This window comes from Dendrobates tinctorius, unplaced genomic scaffold (genome assembly GCF_039654945.1).
Source record: "Dendrobates tinctorius isolate UK_male_01 unplaced genomic scaffold, ASM3965494v1 ptg000331l, whole genome shotgun sequence".
In the NCBI taxonomy this organism is placed as follows: domain Eukaryota; kingdom Metazoa; phylum Chordata; class Amphibia; order Anura; family Dendrobatidae; genus Dendrobates; species Dendrobates tinctorius.
In genome coordinates this window covers 3104800-3119571 of record NW_027361997.1, presented here as the reverse complement: position 1 = coordinate 3119571, position 14772 = coordinate 3104800, and the positions used below count along the sequence as shown (strand labels likewise).

The window sequence follows — 14772 nt, the reverse complement described above, 5'->3', positions numbered from 1 at the left end:
TATGTGCATTTTCTTGATATCCTGCTGTGTTAGCTTTCTGGGGTTATTCTGAGTCTAAGAGCGCATAGCGCTCGAAACGCGTACAGAACCTCCTGGGCATTCTCTGTGCGGCGATCCCATGTCAGGCTAAAAACCGCAATGATGACTATAGCAGACATGCTTGTATTTTAATGAGACAAGTAAAGAAAATTTTGGATTTTACTCCTTGAGCTGGACTTCCCTTTTTCTATGAAGTATTTCAAGACGTCCAAGTGGATATGTGTCCTTGCTCGGACTTTGCTGCATCATCAATGAATAAAGGGGTGAGCTGAACTAAATCCTTTTTTTTTTCACTGTGCAGAGAAAATGCAACAGGTGTTCTGGTGTGCTGTGTCAAAATTTTAAAAAGCAGTTTGTGAGTGTCTGAAGGCAACACTGTAGTATGGGGAGGTTCATTACAAGTTTGGGGCTGTATTTCAGCAACTTAAGTTGGGAATTTAGTCGAGATTAATTAACCCCTTTTCCCGAAAGGGTGGTTTGAATGTTAATGACCAGGCCAATTTTTATAATTCTGACCACTGTCCCTTTATGAGGTAATAACTCTGGAACGCTTCCATGGATCCCGGTGATTCTGACTTAGTTTTCTCGTGACATATTGTACTTCATGTTAGTGGTAACATTTCTTTGATATAACTTGCGTTTATTTGTAAAAAAAAAAATAAAAAAATGGAAGCTTGGCAAAAATTTTGAAAATTTCACAATTTTCCAAATTTGAATTTTCATGCCCTTAAATCATAGAGAGATGTCACACAAAATACTTATTTAACATTTCCCACATGTTTACTTTACATCAGCACAAATTTGGCACCAATTTTTTTTTATGCTAGGAAGTTATAAGGGTTAAAAGTTAAACAGCGATTTCTCATTTTTACAACACTATTTTTTTAGGGGGGGGGGCACATCACATTTTAAGTCAATTTGAGGGGTCTATATGATAGAAAATACCCAAAAGTGACACCATTTTAAAAACTGCACCCCTGAAGGTGCTCATAACCACATTCAAGAAGTTTATTACCCCTTGAGGTGCTTCACAGGAATTTTTGGAATGTTTAAAAAAATGAACATTTAACTTTTTTCCACAAAAATTTACTTCAGATTCAATTTTTTTTCTATTTTACCAAGTGTAACAGGAGTAATTGGACCCCAAAAGTTGTTATACAATATGTCCTGAGTACGCTGATACCCCATATATACAGGTAAACCACTGTTTGGACGCATGGCAGAGCTCAGAAGGGAAGGAGCGCCGTTTGACTTTTTCAACGCAAAATTGTCTGGAATTGAGATCGGACGCCATGTCGCGTTTGGAGAGCCCCTGTTGTGCCTATACAGTGGAAACCCCCCAATTCTAACTCCAACCATAACCCCAACACACCACTAACCTTAATCCCAGCCATAACCATAACCCTAACCACAAACCTAACCCCAACACACCCCTAATCCCAATCCTAACCCAAATCCAAACCCTAACCCCAACTCTATTCCCAGCCCTAATCCTAACTTTAGCCCCCATAAGTGACACCATTTTGGAAACTAGATCCCCCAAGAAACTTATATAGATGTGTGGTGAGAACTTTAGGTGTTTTACTAAAGTTTATAACGCCCGGGTGTGAAAATAAAAAAATCATATCTTTTCCACAAACATGGTCTTTTAGTCCCTAATTTTTTATTTTCCCAAGGGTAACAGGAGAAATTGGCCCCCAAAAGTTGTTGTCCAATTTGTCCTGGGTACGCTGACACCCCATATGTGCAGGGGAACTACTGTTTGTGCCCATGGCAGAGCTCGGAAGGGAAGGAGTGCCGTTTGACATTTTCAATGCAGAATTGGCTGGAATTGAGATTGGATGCCATGTCGCGTTTGGAGATCCCCTGATGTGCCTAAAAGATCACACTTCCGTTTTTTTAAATCCGTCCAAATCCGTCGTTTTCCATTAAAAAATGGATCCGCCATGTTTTTGGCGGATCTGTTTTTTTTCCCCCATAGACTTGCATTAGCGGCTACCGTGGATCTGTCAAAAAAACGGATCCAAACGGATCCGTTAGCGGCAAAAAACGGAAACGGATCCATTTGGCGGACACAAAAAACGGATGTGTGAAACAGGGATAAACAGTGGAAACCCCCCAATTCTAACTCCAACCATAACCCCAACACACCACTAACCTTAATCCCAGCCCTAACCATAGCCCTAACCATAACCCTAACCACAAACCTAACCCTAACACACCCCTAATCCCAATCCTAACCCAAATTCAAACCCTAACCCCAACTCTATCCCTAGCCCTAACCCTAACTTTAGCCCAACTCTAACCCTAATGGGAAAAAGGAAATAAATACTTTTATTTTATTATTTTTCCATAGCTAAGGGGGTGATAAAGGGGGGTTTGATTTACTATTTTTTTTTATTTTGATCACTGTGATAGACCCTATCATAATGATCAAAATGAACCAATAGGAAAAAATCTATTGTTGCTGGGTGCCTGCCGGCAGATCTCGGTGGGCGCTGTTATGAATGGGTCACCGAGGAGGATGGCAGGAACAGACAAAGCCACCAGAAAATCAGAGAGGTTGGTAACTAAGCGGATTGCAGACCCCTGATCCTATCAACACAACTAGCAGTAGCTGTGGAGCATTCCTACGATGCCCTAGTCGCTTCGTCACAGCCGAAGAACTAACTAAGCCTAAAGTTAGAAAGGTGAAATCTAAACTGCCCCGGAGCAGATCCCCAAAGGACTAGACAGCCCCCAAACATATATTGTCGGTGAGACAAGATGAGACACAAACACAGGCAGAAAACAGACTGAGCAAACGGTGGGGCCCAAGCTGTCTAGACAGGTCAGGAGAGAAAAGATACTGTCTGAAATCACGCACAAAACCCTAAAAAAATCCAACACTTCTGATATACAAAAAACCTGAGGCCACACGACCTCACCCCCGTTAGATCAGCATTCTGGTATAAACTGGAAGCAAAGCAAAATATACTAACATAACAGGGGACTGAACAAACTGATACAAGCTGTAACATATGGAGCAGGGCCCAGCGCTGCCCCCAGCAGGGAGTACGCTGAACCCTAGCAACAAAGCAGAAAGCAAAAAAAAGGCACAACCAAATTAGATGCAAAGGATTAGCAAAAGAATCACTTAACTGAACCATGCAGATCAGGCAGGGGACAAAAGAACTCCAAATGCACAAGGAGAAAATCACCAGCAACCACCAAGAGCAGCCAGCTCAATTATATGCTTCCAGCCAGTAATCCCATGTTCCCAATTATCATCGTCAGGTGGGGAACTTCCATCAACCTGGCCAGCTCCACTACTCTCAGTAACCACCAGAGGGAGCTTCGGCTCAGAAATCCAAGCAAGGGAATTCACAACAGGGCGCACTGCGCATGCGACTGCCATTTTCTCCCGGAAGAAACCGGCGGCTCGAGGGGACTTCAGGGGGGCCTGCAGGGACAACGGAGGTACCGGGGGGTGATCAGGGGACCGGGGGACCCTATTTCTCTCTCCTCTGATGTGCGATCACATCAGACGAGAGAGAAATTAAATGGAAAATCGGCCTTTTTTTACGGTGGCCGTTATACCATTAATAACGGCAATCACAACACCGGGGTCGGTAAAAGCTGACCCAAATCATGTTCTCTGAGGTCTCGAGTACCCTCGGCAACCGAGACCCCGGAGAAATTCCAACGCTGGGGGGGCGATATAACCTTAAACCTCAGCGCTGTTAAAAACCGGCGCTGTGGTTTAAGTACCGTTAACTCCCGCCAATAAAAGGCGAAAAGGCGGTCGTTAAGGGATTAAATGTAACTCTCATCATTCTCCCCTAATCGCGCTGATCGCCGGCAGAGCAGGGGAGAATGATGAGAGCCGTGTTCAGCACCCGTGAATTTCTTTTGAGGAAGGGGTGTTTACACCGTTCCGCGTGTGGTAAAATTGATAAGGCAGTTTTATTCTTCGGGTCAGTACGATTACAGCGATACCTCATTTATATGATTTTTTTATGGTTTGGCACTTTTATATAATAAAAACTATTTTATAGAAAAAATAATTGCTTCTGCATCACTTTATTCTGACAGCTATAACTTTTTTACTTTTTCGCTGATGACGCTGTATGGCGGCTCATTTTTTGCAGGACAAGATGACGTTTTCAGAGGTACCACGTTTATTTATAGCCATCTTTTTGATTGCGTGTTATTCCACTTTTTGTTCGGCGCTATGATCATAAAGCATTGTTTTTTTGCCTTTTTTTTAATGGTGTTCACTAAAGGGGTTAACTAGTGGAAGTTTTATAGGTCGGGTCAATGCGTACGCAGCGATGCCAAAGTACACATATTGATTTAATGATAATAAAAAAATTATTCTATTTTTTTAAAATATTTTTACAATTATTTACATTTTTTTTTTACTTCTAATACTTACACTTTGTCCCACTATGGGACAATCATTTTTTGCAGGCTAATCGCTTCTATAGCATGCAGATGAAGCAGCATACACTGCGCATGACAGGAAGTTTCTCAGTTCTGGTAAGCTGGATGTCGTCATGACAAGTGGGAGCGATCGGGACCCCTGGTCATGCTGAGGGGTTTTCAATCCAAAGGCAGAGAGGTTGTTAGCCCTCTGCCTGCTCCCGGAATCCTGCCATTGTGTTCGACCGCAGTATCCTGGGGGTTAAAGTGCCTGGCACTTAGGTTAGCTGTAAGAATCAGCTGACACCCAGCCGCGATCTGCTGCCCCCCCCCGATTGCTAATGACGTACTATTCCATCCATGGGAAGTAAAGCCCAGGTCACATGGTCGGAATACTACGTTTAATGTCAGAAAGGGGTTAATAGTGTCTTCAGTTGTCAGAAATATTGGCAGACACTTATTGATTGTGCAAAACCATCAGGAAGGTGTCCTATTGGCTCCAAATTTATTCTGCAGTCGGTACAATGGCTCCAAACATACTGCAGAGCCAATGTCGTTAAACGGAACCTGTCAGCTGTTGTGGCCGCTATAAGATGCGGCCATTACCTTTCAGGGCTTATCTACAGCATTCTATAATACTGTAAATAAGGCCCTGGTCCTACCTGCAAGGTAAGAAAAACACATTTTATTATACTCACCCGGGGAGCAGTCCGGTCCAATGGGTGTCGCAGGTCCGGTGGCTTCCATCTTTTTGCGACACCACCCTCCTGCTTGCTTCATGGCTCCTGCGCAGGGTATTGGTTTGCCCGGTTGAGTGTGCAGGCCCTGGGCCTCTCTGACAATATTTTTCTTATCTTGCAGGCTGGATTGAAGCATTATAGAATTCTGTAGATAAGCCCTGAAAAGCAATGGCCACATCTTATAGTGGCCAAAACAGGTGACAGGTTCTCTTTAAGAAGTATCTTCAATGTAAAAAAGAATAAAGAGTACTGAAGTGATGATATGGCCTCACAGAGCCCTGATCTCAACATCGAGTTTGTCCGGGGATTACATGAAGAGACATAAGGATTTGAACAAGTGACAGCCAAGGATCTGTGGTTAGTTTTCCAAGGTGTTTGGAACACAACCTCCCTGCCAAGTTCCTTCAAAAGCTGTGTGTAAGTGTAAGAAAATGGCAGTCACACCAACTATTGATTTTAGATCTCTCTTTTGTTCTTTCACTTTGCATTTTGTTAATTGATAAAAAATAAACTAATAAGACTTCTAATTTTGAAAGCATTCTTCCTGCACAGCTTAAACTTATACACAGTACTGTATTTTCAGTATCATACAAAAGAGAGTATACCCCACACGTTTTTGGTAAATATTTTATTATATCTTTTCAAGGGACAACACTGAAGATCTGACACTTTGATACAATGTACAGTAGTCAGTGTACAGCTTGTATGACTGTGTAAAAAACTCAACACACTACCATTAATGTCTAAACTGCAGGCAACAAAAGTGAGTACACGCCTAAGTGAAAATGGCCAAAGTGTCAATACTTGGCATGGAGTTCACTACAGCTTCACAGATCTGAAAATGCCCTACAGATGCTCAATAAGGTATAGGTCTGGGGACATGCTTGGCCAATCCAGCATCTTTACCCTCAGTTTCTGTGGCAAGGCAGTGGTTGTCCTGGAGGTGTGTTTGGGGTCATTATCATGTTGGAATACTGTCCAGCAGCCAGTTTTCGAAATGAGGCGATCATGCTCTGCTTCAGTATGTCACAGTACATGTTGGCATTCGTAGTTGCCTCAATGAATTGTAGCCCTCCCCACAGCTGGCAGCACTGATGCAGGTGCTAGCCATGACATTCCCAACAACATACTTGGACTGTAGGCAAGACACACTTGTCTTTGTACTCATCATTTGGTTGCCGCCATACACATTTGACACTTCCTGAATCAAATAAATTTATCTTGGTCTCATAAGACCACAGGACATGGTTCCAGTTATACATGTCCTTAATCTGCTTGTCTCCGTCAAACTGTTTGCAGGCTTTCTTGTGCATCATCTTTAGAAGAGGCTTCCTTTTCAGACCACAGCCACGCAGACGAACTTGATGCAATGTGCATCATATGGTCTGAGCACTGAAAGGTTGACCCCAACCCCTTTAACCTCTGAAGCAATGCTGGCAGCACTCATACATCTATTTTGAAAAAACAACCTCGACTTGTTTGGTCGACCAAGGCGAGGCTAGTTCTGAGTAGAACCTGTCTTGTTACATCACTTTATGGTCTTTTCCACCATGCTGCAGCTCAGTGTCAGGGTGTTGGCAATCTTCTTATAGCCTAGGCCATTTTTATGTAGAGCAGCAATTCTTTTTTTTCAGATCCAGGGAGTGTTCTTAGCCATGAGGTGCCATATCGAACTTCCAGTGACCAGTATGAGAAAGTGATAAAACCAAATTTAACACACCTGCTCCCCATTCACACCTGAGACATTGTAACGCTAATGAGCCACATGATACCAGGGAGGGAAAATGGCTTATTGGCACAATTTGGCCATTTTCACTTATGAGTGTACTCACTATTGTTTCCAGCGGTTTAGACATTAATGGCTGTGTGTTAACTTAGAGGGCACACAAAATTTACATTGGTATACAACGTGTACACGGACTAATTTACATTGTATCAGTGTCATATCTTCAGTGTTGTTCCATCAAAATTTATGATAAAATATTTACCAAAATGTGAGGCATGTTTGTATGGTGAATATTGTGTGAGACTCCCATTAAAATGTAAAAGGAGATCAGCTACCATCAGGGACTGACTGCTGTGCTTGCCAACAAGGGTTTTGCCACCAAGTATTAAGTCTTGTTTGCCAGAGGGATTAAATACTTATTTCTCATTGTAAAGTGCAAATAAATTTATATAATTTATACAATGTGATTTTCTGGATATTATTTTTGATATTCTATCTCTCAATGTTAAAATTAACCTACCCTTAAAATTATAGTCTGTTCATGTCTTTGTGAGTGGGCATACTTACAAAATCAGCAATGGATCAAATAATTATTTCCTTCACTGTGTACCCCAACGATATCTTTGAAAAATGTTTCTTTATCTTCTTCAAAAGATGCATTCCTAATTTTACCAGCCTTTACCTGGAACAATAGCCACTTCACGGTTCTCCTATACTATCACAATGTCTCATTACCTCATAATTAGGACATAAAACCACCACATCGGTAACATCATCACTTAGATATCACAGAAGTACCTTTAGTCACCAACAGGTCTGTAGGTAAGTGTTTCTCAAATAAGTACTACCTAAAACATTATTGCTGTGGTTTCACGTTTCCGCATTAAAAAAAAGTAATCCTGGAAGTTACGGCACTGTGGGGGTGCAAATTCTCATTGTAGACCCTATAACCTCAGTACATTTTTTGCTAGAAGGTCCTAATTTCTAGTTACTCACAACACACAACATATGAAACATATCACACTCTAGACAAAAAACAAGATGTCATGAAATATGTATTTATTGAATTTTTGGCATAACATTCACCACACTGATCTGAAAATACTCATCACAACGCCGGTCACATATGGTGGTCTTCACTTGTTCTTTTAAAATATAACCATATGAAATTTGAAGAATTTTAGAAAATGCACTGTATTTCAACTAAACCTGGAAAAAAGTTAAAGAAGGATGAATTAGCCATTTAGATATTTTATCAGCTACGGTAGTAGGGGAAAGGTCAGGCCACTGAATTCTAATGGGTAGAAAAGTACAGACATTCATCCGGATGGAGGATAGCACAATATTTAAGCTGCTTAAAACAACAGCTTTATCTTTATCACTAAAAAGATGGCTCCACTGCCTTACAAGTTGTTACATCTCCCACTCTGGTTTAATGGTTAAATCACTTGAAGCAGCAACCTTTAGTTCAGAATATGGCTGCAATCACTCTCCATGCTTCATCTTAATCATAAATATCAATAAAACATCAAATCAATAACCAATGCGTTTTGATCAATTACATGTACCTACTTATGGCGCCATGTTCTTACTTATACAGCCATGATTAAGGGCATTTAATTGTTCGAAACACATTGGGTATGGATTTGATGTTTAGAATAAGGTTGAAGCACTGAAAACTATTGCGGTATGAAAATTGGAGCACTTGAAAGAGAAGACCGTGCACCTGCTGATGAGGGGAGAATATCTGCAAGTATGGGTGAGTGAGCTTTCTAATGATCTATGGAACTTGATAAGATTATCATCTGTTTTTAATAAAATCAAGTTAAAGCGTACGTATCACCAACCTTTGGCTGCCCTTATAGAAGAGTGGGCAGCACCCAACTAGTAATTTTTTTTCAAAACACAAACTATTGCCAAAAGTACGCAGAACACTCCTCATGCCCACCAAAAGGGTATTTTTAGCAAAAGTCAGGCCCGAGCTTCCGGGTTGTTGGATCTAAGCATGCAAAATATCACTCTTTGCACTGATCCAGTGCTGCCACATCAATTTCAATTCAGTGACCAAACGGCAACCGTTCTAAAGGTGTCACCGGTCGGTCATTGCTCAGTAAACTATGCGGCAGCACTCAGTTACTACAAGGTGCAAAATCTGTTGATAGTGTGTGAGCTTTTACAATTTCACAGCAAGAGGGGCTATGGAGGGATTGCCTCGTTGCATGCCGGTATCCCTCAACCCATAAAGTTTAAATCCCTTTAAACTTAAACAGAAAATAAATAAATCAGTCCATCATATATCAGAATGTATTCAAAATATTGGGCCTAAATGAATGGCATTTCCAATCAACTAAAACATCCAGTGAGACTCAGGAAGTACATAGCCATAAAATTAAATAGCCTTTATTCATGTATAGTAAACATTTAAAACATGCAAAAAGGAGATATATGTTTAATATGCTCCCACAAGGTCCATATGCTAGTGTTGATCAACAGTCATAGATATAGTGCTTATTGCGGTCAAAGCGTGGTGTGGTAACACATACAGTGGGGAAAAAAAGTATTTAGTCAGTCAGCAATAGTGCAAGTTCCACCACTTAAAAAGATGAGAGGCGTCTGTAATTTACATCATAGGTAGACCTCAACTATGGGAGACAAACTGAGAAAAAAAAATCCAGAAAATCACATTGTCTGTTTTTTTTTCATTTTATTTGCATATTATGGTGGAAAATAAGTATTTGGTCAGAAACAAGCAATCAAGATTTCTGGCTCTCACAGACCTGTAACTTATTCTTTAAGAGTCTCCTCTTTCCTCCACTCATTACCTGTAGTAATGGCACCTGTTTAAACTTGTTATCAGTATAAAAAGACACCTGTGCACACCCTCAAACAGTCTGACTCCAAACTCCACTATGGTGAAGACCAAAGAGCTGTCAAAGGACACCAGAAACAAAATTGTAGCCCTGCACCAGGCTGGGAAGACTGAATCTGCAATAGCCAACCAGCTTGGAGTGAAGAAATCAACTGTGGGAGCAATAATTAGAAAATGGAAGACATACAAGACCACTGATAATCTCCCTCGATCTGGTGCTCGACGCAAAATCCCACCCCGTGGGGTCAGAATGATCACAAGAACGGTGAGCAAAAATCCCAGAACCACGCGGGGGGGACCTAGTGAATGAACTGCAGAGAGCTGGGAGCAATGTAACAAGGCCTACCATAAGTAACACACTACGCCACCATGGACTCAGATCCTGCAGTGCCAGACGTGTCCCACTGCTTAAGCCTGTACATGTCCGGGCCCGTCTGAAGTTTGCTAGAGAGCATTTGGATGATCCAGAGGAGTTTTGGGAGAATGTCCTATGGTCTGATGAAACCAAACTGGAACTGTTTGGTAGAAACACAACTTGTCGTGTTTGGAGGAAAAAGAATACTGAGTTGCATCCATCAAACACCATACCTACTGTAAAGCATGGTGGTGGAAACATCATGCTTTGGGGCTGTTTCTCTGCAAAGGGGCCAGGACGAGTGATCCGGGTACATGAAAGAATGAATGGGGCCATGTATCGTGAGATTTTGAGTGCAAACCTCCTTCCATCAGCAAGGGCATTGAAGATGAAACGTGGCTGGGTCTTTCAACATGACAATGATCCAAAGCACACCGCCAGGGCAACGAAGGAGTGGCTTCGTAAGAAGCATTTCAAGGTCCTGGAGTGGCCTAGCCAGTCTCCAGATCTCAACCCTATAGAAAACCTTTGGAGGGAGTTGAAAGTCCGTGTTGCCAAGCGAAAAGCCAAAAACATCACTGCTCTAGAGGAGATCTGCATGGAGGAATGGGCCAACATACCAACAACAGTGTGTGGCAACCTTGTGAAGACTTACAGAAAACGTTTGACCTCTGTCATTGCCAACAAAGGATATATCACAAAGTATTGAGATGAAATTTTGTTTCTGACCAAATACTTATTTTCCACCATAATATGCAAATAAAATGAAAAAAAAAACAGACAATGTGATTTTCTGGATTTTTTTTTCTCAGTTTGTCTCCCATAGTTGAGGTCTAGCTATGATGTAAATTACAGACGCCTCTCATCTTTTTAAGTGGTGGAACTTGCACTATTGCTGACTGACTAAATACTTTTTTTCCCCACTGTAAATCCTGTACAAATATAAGTAAATACAATAACTATGCAGGCAACCTAGTACCTGCTATAGAAATGGCTATACACAAGTTCCTCTACACATAGCCCCAGATACTGTAATAAAGTGCAAGCAGTGCAGTACTTTTAGGAAATTCATATAATAATATACGTAACTCCAATAATAAGGTAAGCATGTGCCCACACTATATATACAAATGGCATATAGTGACCACCCGGAGTACATACAAGTGAATTATTGCATAGGGCTGATAATCAATATTAGCGGAAGAAATGTGACCGGGAGGCAATCCCTATCATGCTAAAGTAGCCTGTGCTATTGAGCACTATTGTCCAGTAACTGAGGACCCATGCTGGTCACACTCACCACTCCACCTAGGTAAAGGCATCAGTAGATTGCAAAGTGCAGCAAAAAAAAGCATACAACCTTGTGAAGTAGGACTCCCCGATGCGCGTTTCGCCTTCGCTTCGTCCCAGGGGGTAAAAAAAACGAAGCGAAGGCATATATCAGGTTCAGTCTCTAAGCCATTCTAAAATGAGATTGCTACCACTAAACATAAAACTATTCCTGGAAAACAAAATGTTTTATAGATGGATACATGTCAGTCTGCAGCGTGCATCACATACGTGCATCATACAAGTGTGAGATATGAATTAATCCAGAATTGAACCAGAAGGGAACTGAAGGCAACTGGATAGTCACAGTAAACAATGTTTGTTTTCATTCTGACCCCTATAATACTTTCTGCTAACCCCCCTAGTCTCTACACCTAGTAATGAACTGCTAATTTCTCTTTCTATCCTCCCCATCCATCTCACCTCCTCCTCAGAACTTTTCATCAGCATACAACCCTCTGTCTCCAAACACAGCCCCTCATGCCCTCTCCTGCTCCGACCTGCTAACACTTTCTCTGGTCCTCCTGACTGCCGGTGATATCTCTCCAAATCCTGGTCCTCCTCACCACATCACCACAGTCATTTCTACCTCTCATCAACGCTCTAGCACAAATTTCCAAACCCTTTCTAACCTCGTACCTATTCACCCAGCCCTCACTTCCCCTGTCCCACTAAAAGCTCTGTGGACCGCTCGCTCTGTCTGCAACAAACTTTCCTACATCCATGATCTTTTCATTACTAACAAAGTTTCCTTCCTCGCTATCACCGAAACCGGGCTCTCCCCCTCTGACACAGCCTCTCCTGCTGCACTTTCGTATGATGGACTCCATTTTTCCCACACACCCCACCCCAGCAGCAAGCATGGCGGACGAGTTGGTTTTCTCCTGTCAGATAACTGCTCCTTCACCCACATCCCACTGCCACCCTCTGTTACCCTCCCTTTCTTTGAGGTGCACTCTGTACGCATCTACTTCCCGTCCAGCTGGCTGTCATTAACCGCCCCCCAGGACCAGCCATCACCTTCTTTGACCACTTCACCACCTGGTTACGTCATTTCCTCTCTGCTGACATCCCCACTATCATCATGGGTATCTTCAACATCCCCATTGACACTTCCCTCTCAGCTGTCACTAAACTTTTATCTCTCACTTCCTCCTTCGACCTCTCTCAATGGACTTCTGCAGCCACTCACAAAGATGGCCACACACTGGACCTCGTCTTCACCTGCCTCTGCTCCCTATCCAACCTCTTTAACTCACCTCTACCTCTTTCTGACCACAACCTACTTACATTTTCTTCCCTCTCCTCTCCTTGTCCACAATCCCCACTCCACAATCTTAAACACCTCGATCCACACTCACTTTATGAATCCTTCCTCCCTCTTACAGACATAAGTTCCTTACACAATGCAGACACTGCTGCTGCTTTATATAACACAATAGTTGCAGCTCTGGGTTCGGTTGCCCCTCTCACACATACCAAAGCTCACAAAATAAACTGACAGCCCTGGCACACCAGCCTGACCAAAGAACTAAGACGGGCTTCCAGGGTTGCTGAGCAGAGATGGAAAAGATCCCACTCCAACGAGCACTTCATCGCATTCAAACAGTCCCTCACCACTTTCAAGGCCACACTCGCTGCAGCAAAACAAACCTACTTCTCATCTCTCATATCCTCCATGTCTCACAACCCTAAACAGCTATTCAAGACTTTCAATTCTCTTATCCCTTCCCCAGCACCTCCTCCCTCTCCACTCAAATCAGCTGAAGACTTTGATATCAATCTTCTGCTTGTAGAATGAAACAGAGAAAGCTTTAGCCTGCAACCCCCACAATCTCTCTTCCTAACTACTCAGCCCTCCTCCTCCAAAACCAACTTCTCAACCATCACAGAAGATGGACTCTCCACTATACTCTCAAGATCACATCTCATCTCCTGTGCACTCGACCCGATTCCATTACACTTCTTCCCAAACTTCAGCACAGTCTTCATCCCAACCCTAACCCATCTCTTCAACCTATCACTAACAACTGGTGTTTTCCCCTCATGCTTCAAACATGCCTCAATCACACCCATCCTCAAAAAGCCCTCTCTTGACTCATCCTCTGTATTTAGCTATCGGCCCATATCACTTCTCCCCTATACCTCAAAACTACTGGAAAAACACGTCCATCTTGAACTGTCCTCCCACCTCTCTTCCTGCTCCCTCTTTGACCACTTACAATCTGGCTTCCGGCTGCATCACTCCACTGAAACTGCCCTAACTAAAGTCACCAATGACCTACTAACCGCCAAAGCCAAGCTAAACTACTCGGTCCTCCTCCTCCTTGACCTGTCCTCTGCCTTTGACACAGTGGAACCCTCCCTATTACTACAGACCCTCTCATCTCTTGGCATCACAGACCTGGCCCTATCTTGGATCTCATCATAGCTGACAGGACATTCAGCGTCTCCCACTCGCAAACCACCTCCTCACCTCGCCCCCCTATCTGTCAGAGTCCCACAAGGTTCAGTCCTAGCACCCCTACTCTCCTCCATTTACACCTTAGGCCTGGGACAGCTCATAAAAGTCCCATGGCTTCCAGTATCATCTCTATGCTCATGACACACAGATCTTCATCTCTGGACCAGATATCAGCAACTTAGTAACCAGAATCCCACCATGTCTGTCTGCTATTTTAACCTTCTTCTCTGCTAGATTTCTAAAACTTAATATGGACAAAACAGAATTCATAATCTTTCCCCCATCTCACTCGACCCCCCCCCCCAATGGACCTATCTATTAAAGTAAATGGCTGCTCACTCTCTTCAGTCCCACAAGCTTGCTGCCTTTGGGCAATTCTTGACTCTGATCTCTCCTTCAAATCACATATCCAAGCTCTCTTCACATCCTGCCGACTTCAACTCAAAAATATTTCCCAGATCCGTACATTCCTCAGCCAAGAATCTGCAAAAACCCTAGTCAATGCCCTCATCATCTCCTGCCTTGACTACTGCAACTTCCTGCTCTGTGGCCTTCCTTCTAACACTCTTGCACCCCTCCAATCTATTCTAAACTCCGCTGCCCGACCAATCCACCTGCCCCCCGCTATTCTCCAGCCTCCCCCCCCCCATCACGTCAATCCCTGCACTGGCTGCCCATTACACAAAGACTCCAGTTCAAAACCCTAACCATGACATACAAAGCCATCTTCAACCTATGCCCTCCATAGATCTGTGACCTCGTGTCCCGGTACTTACCTGCACGCAACCTCCGATCCTCAGAAGATTTCTTTCTCGACTCCCCTCTTATCTCCTCTTCCCACAATCA

General features: G+C 42.9%; 1 protein-coding gene across 2 annotated transcripts in view; it reads right to left on the bottom strand.

Annotated features, from left to right (window-relative positions):
* The window catches only part of LOC141074231 (uncharacterized), a 120911-nt gene that overhangs the window by 53777 nt on the left and 52362 nt on the right, over positions 1 to 14772 (bottom strand). The window lies entirely within an intron of this gene.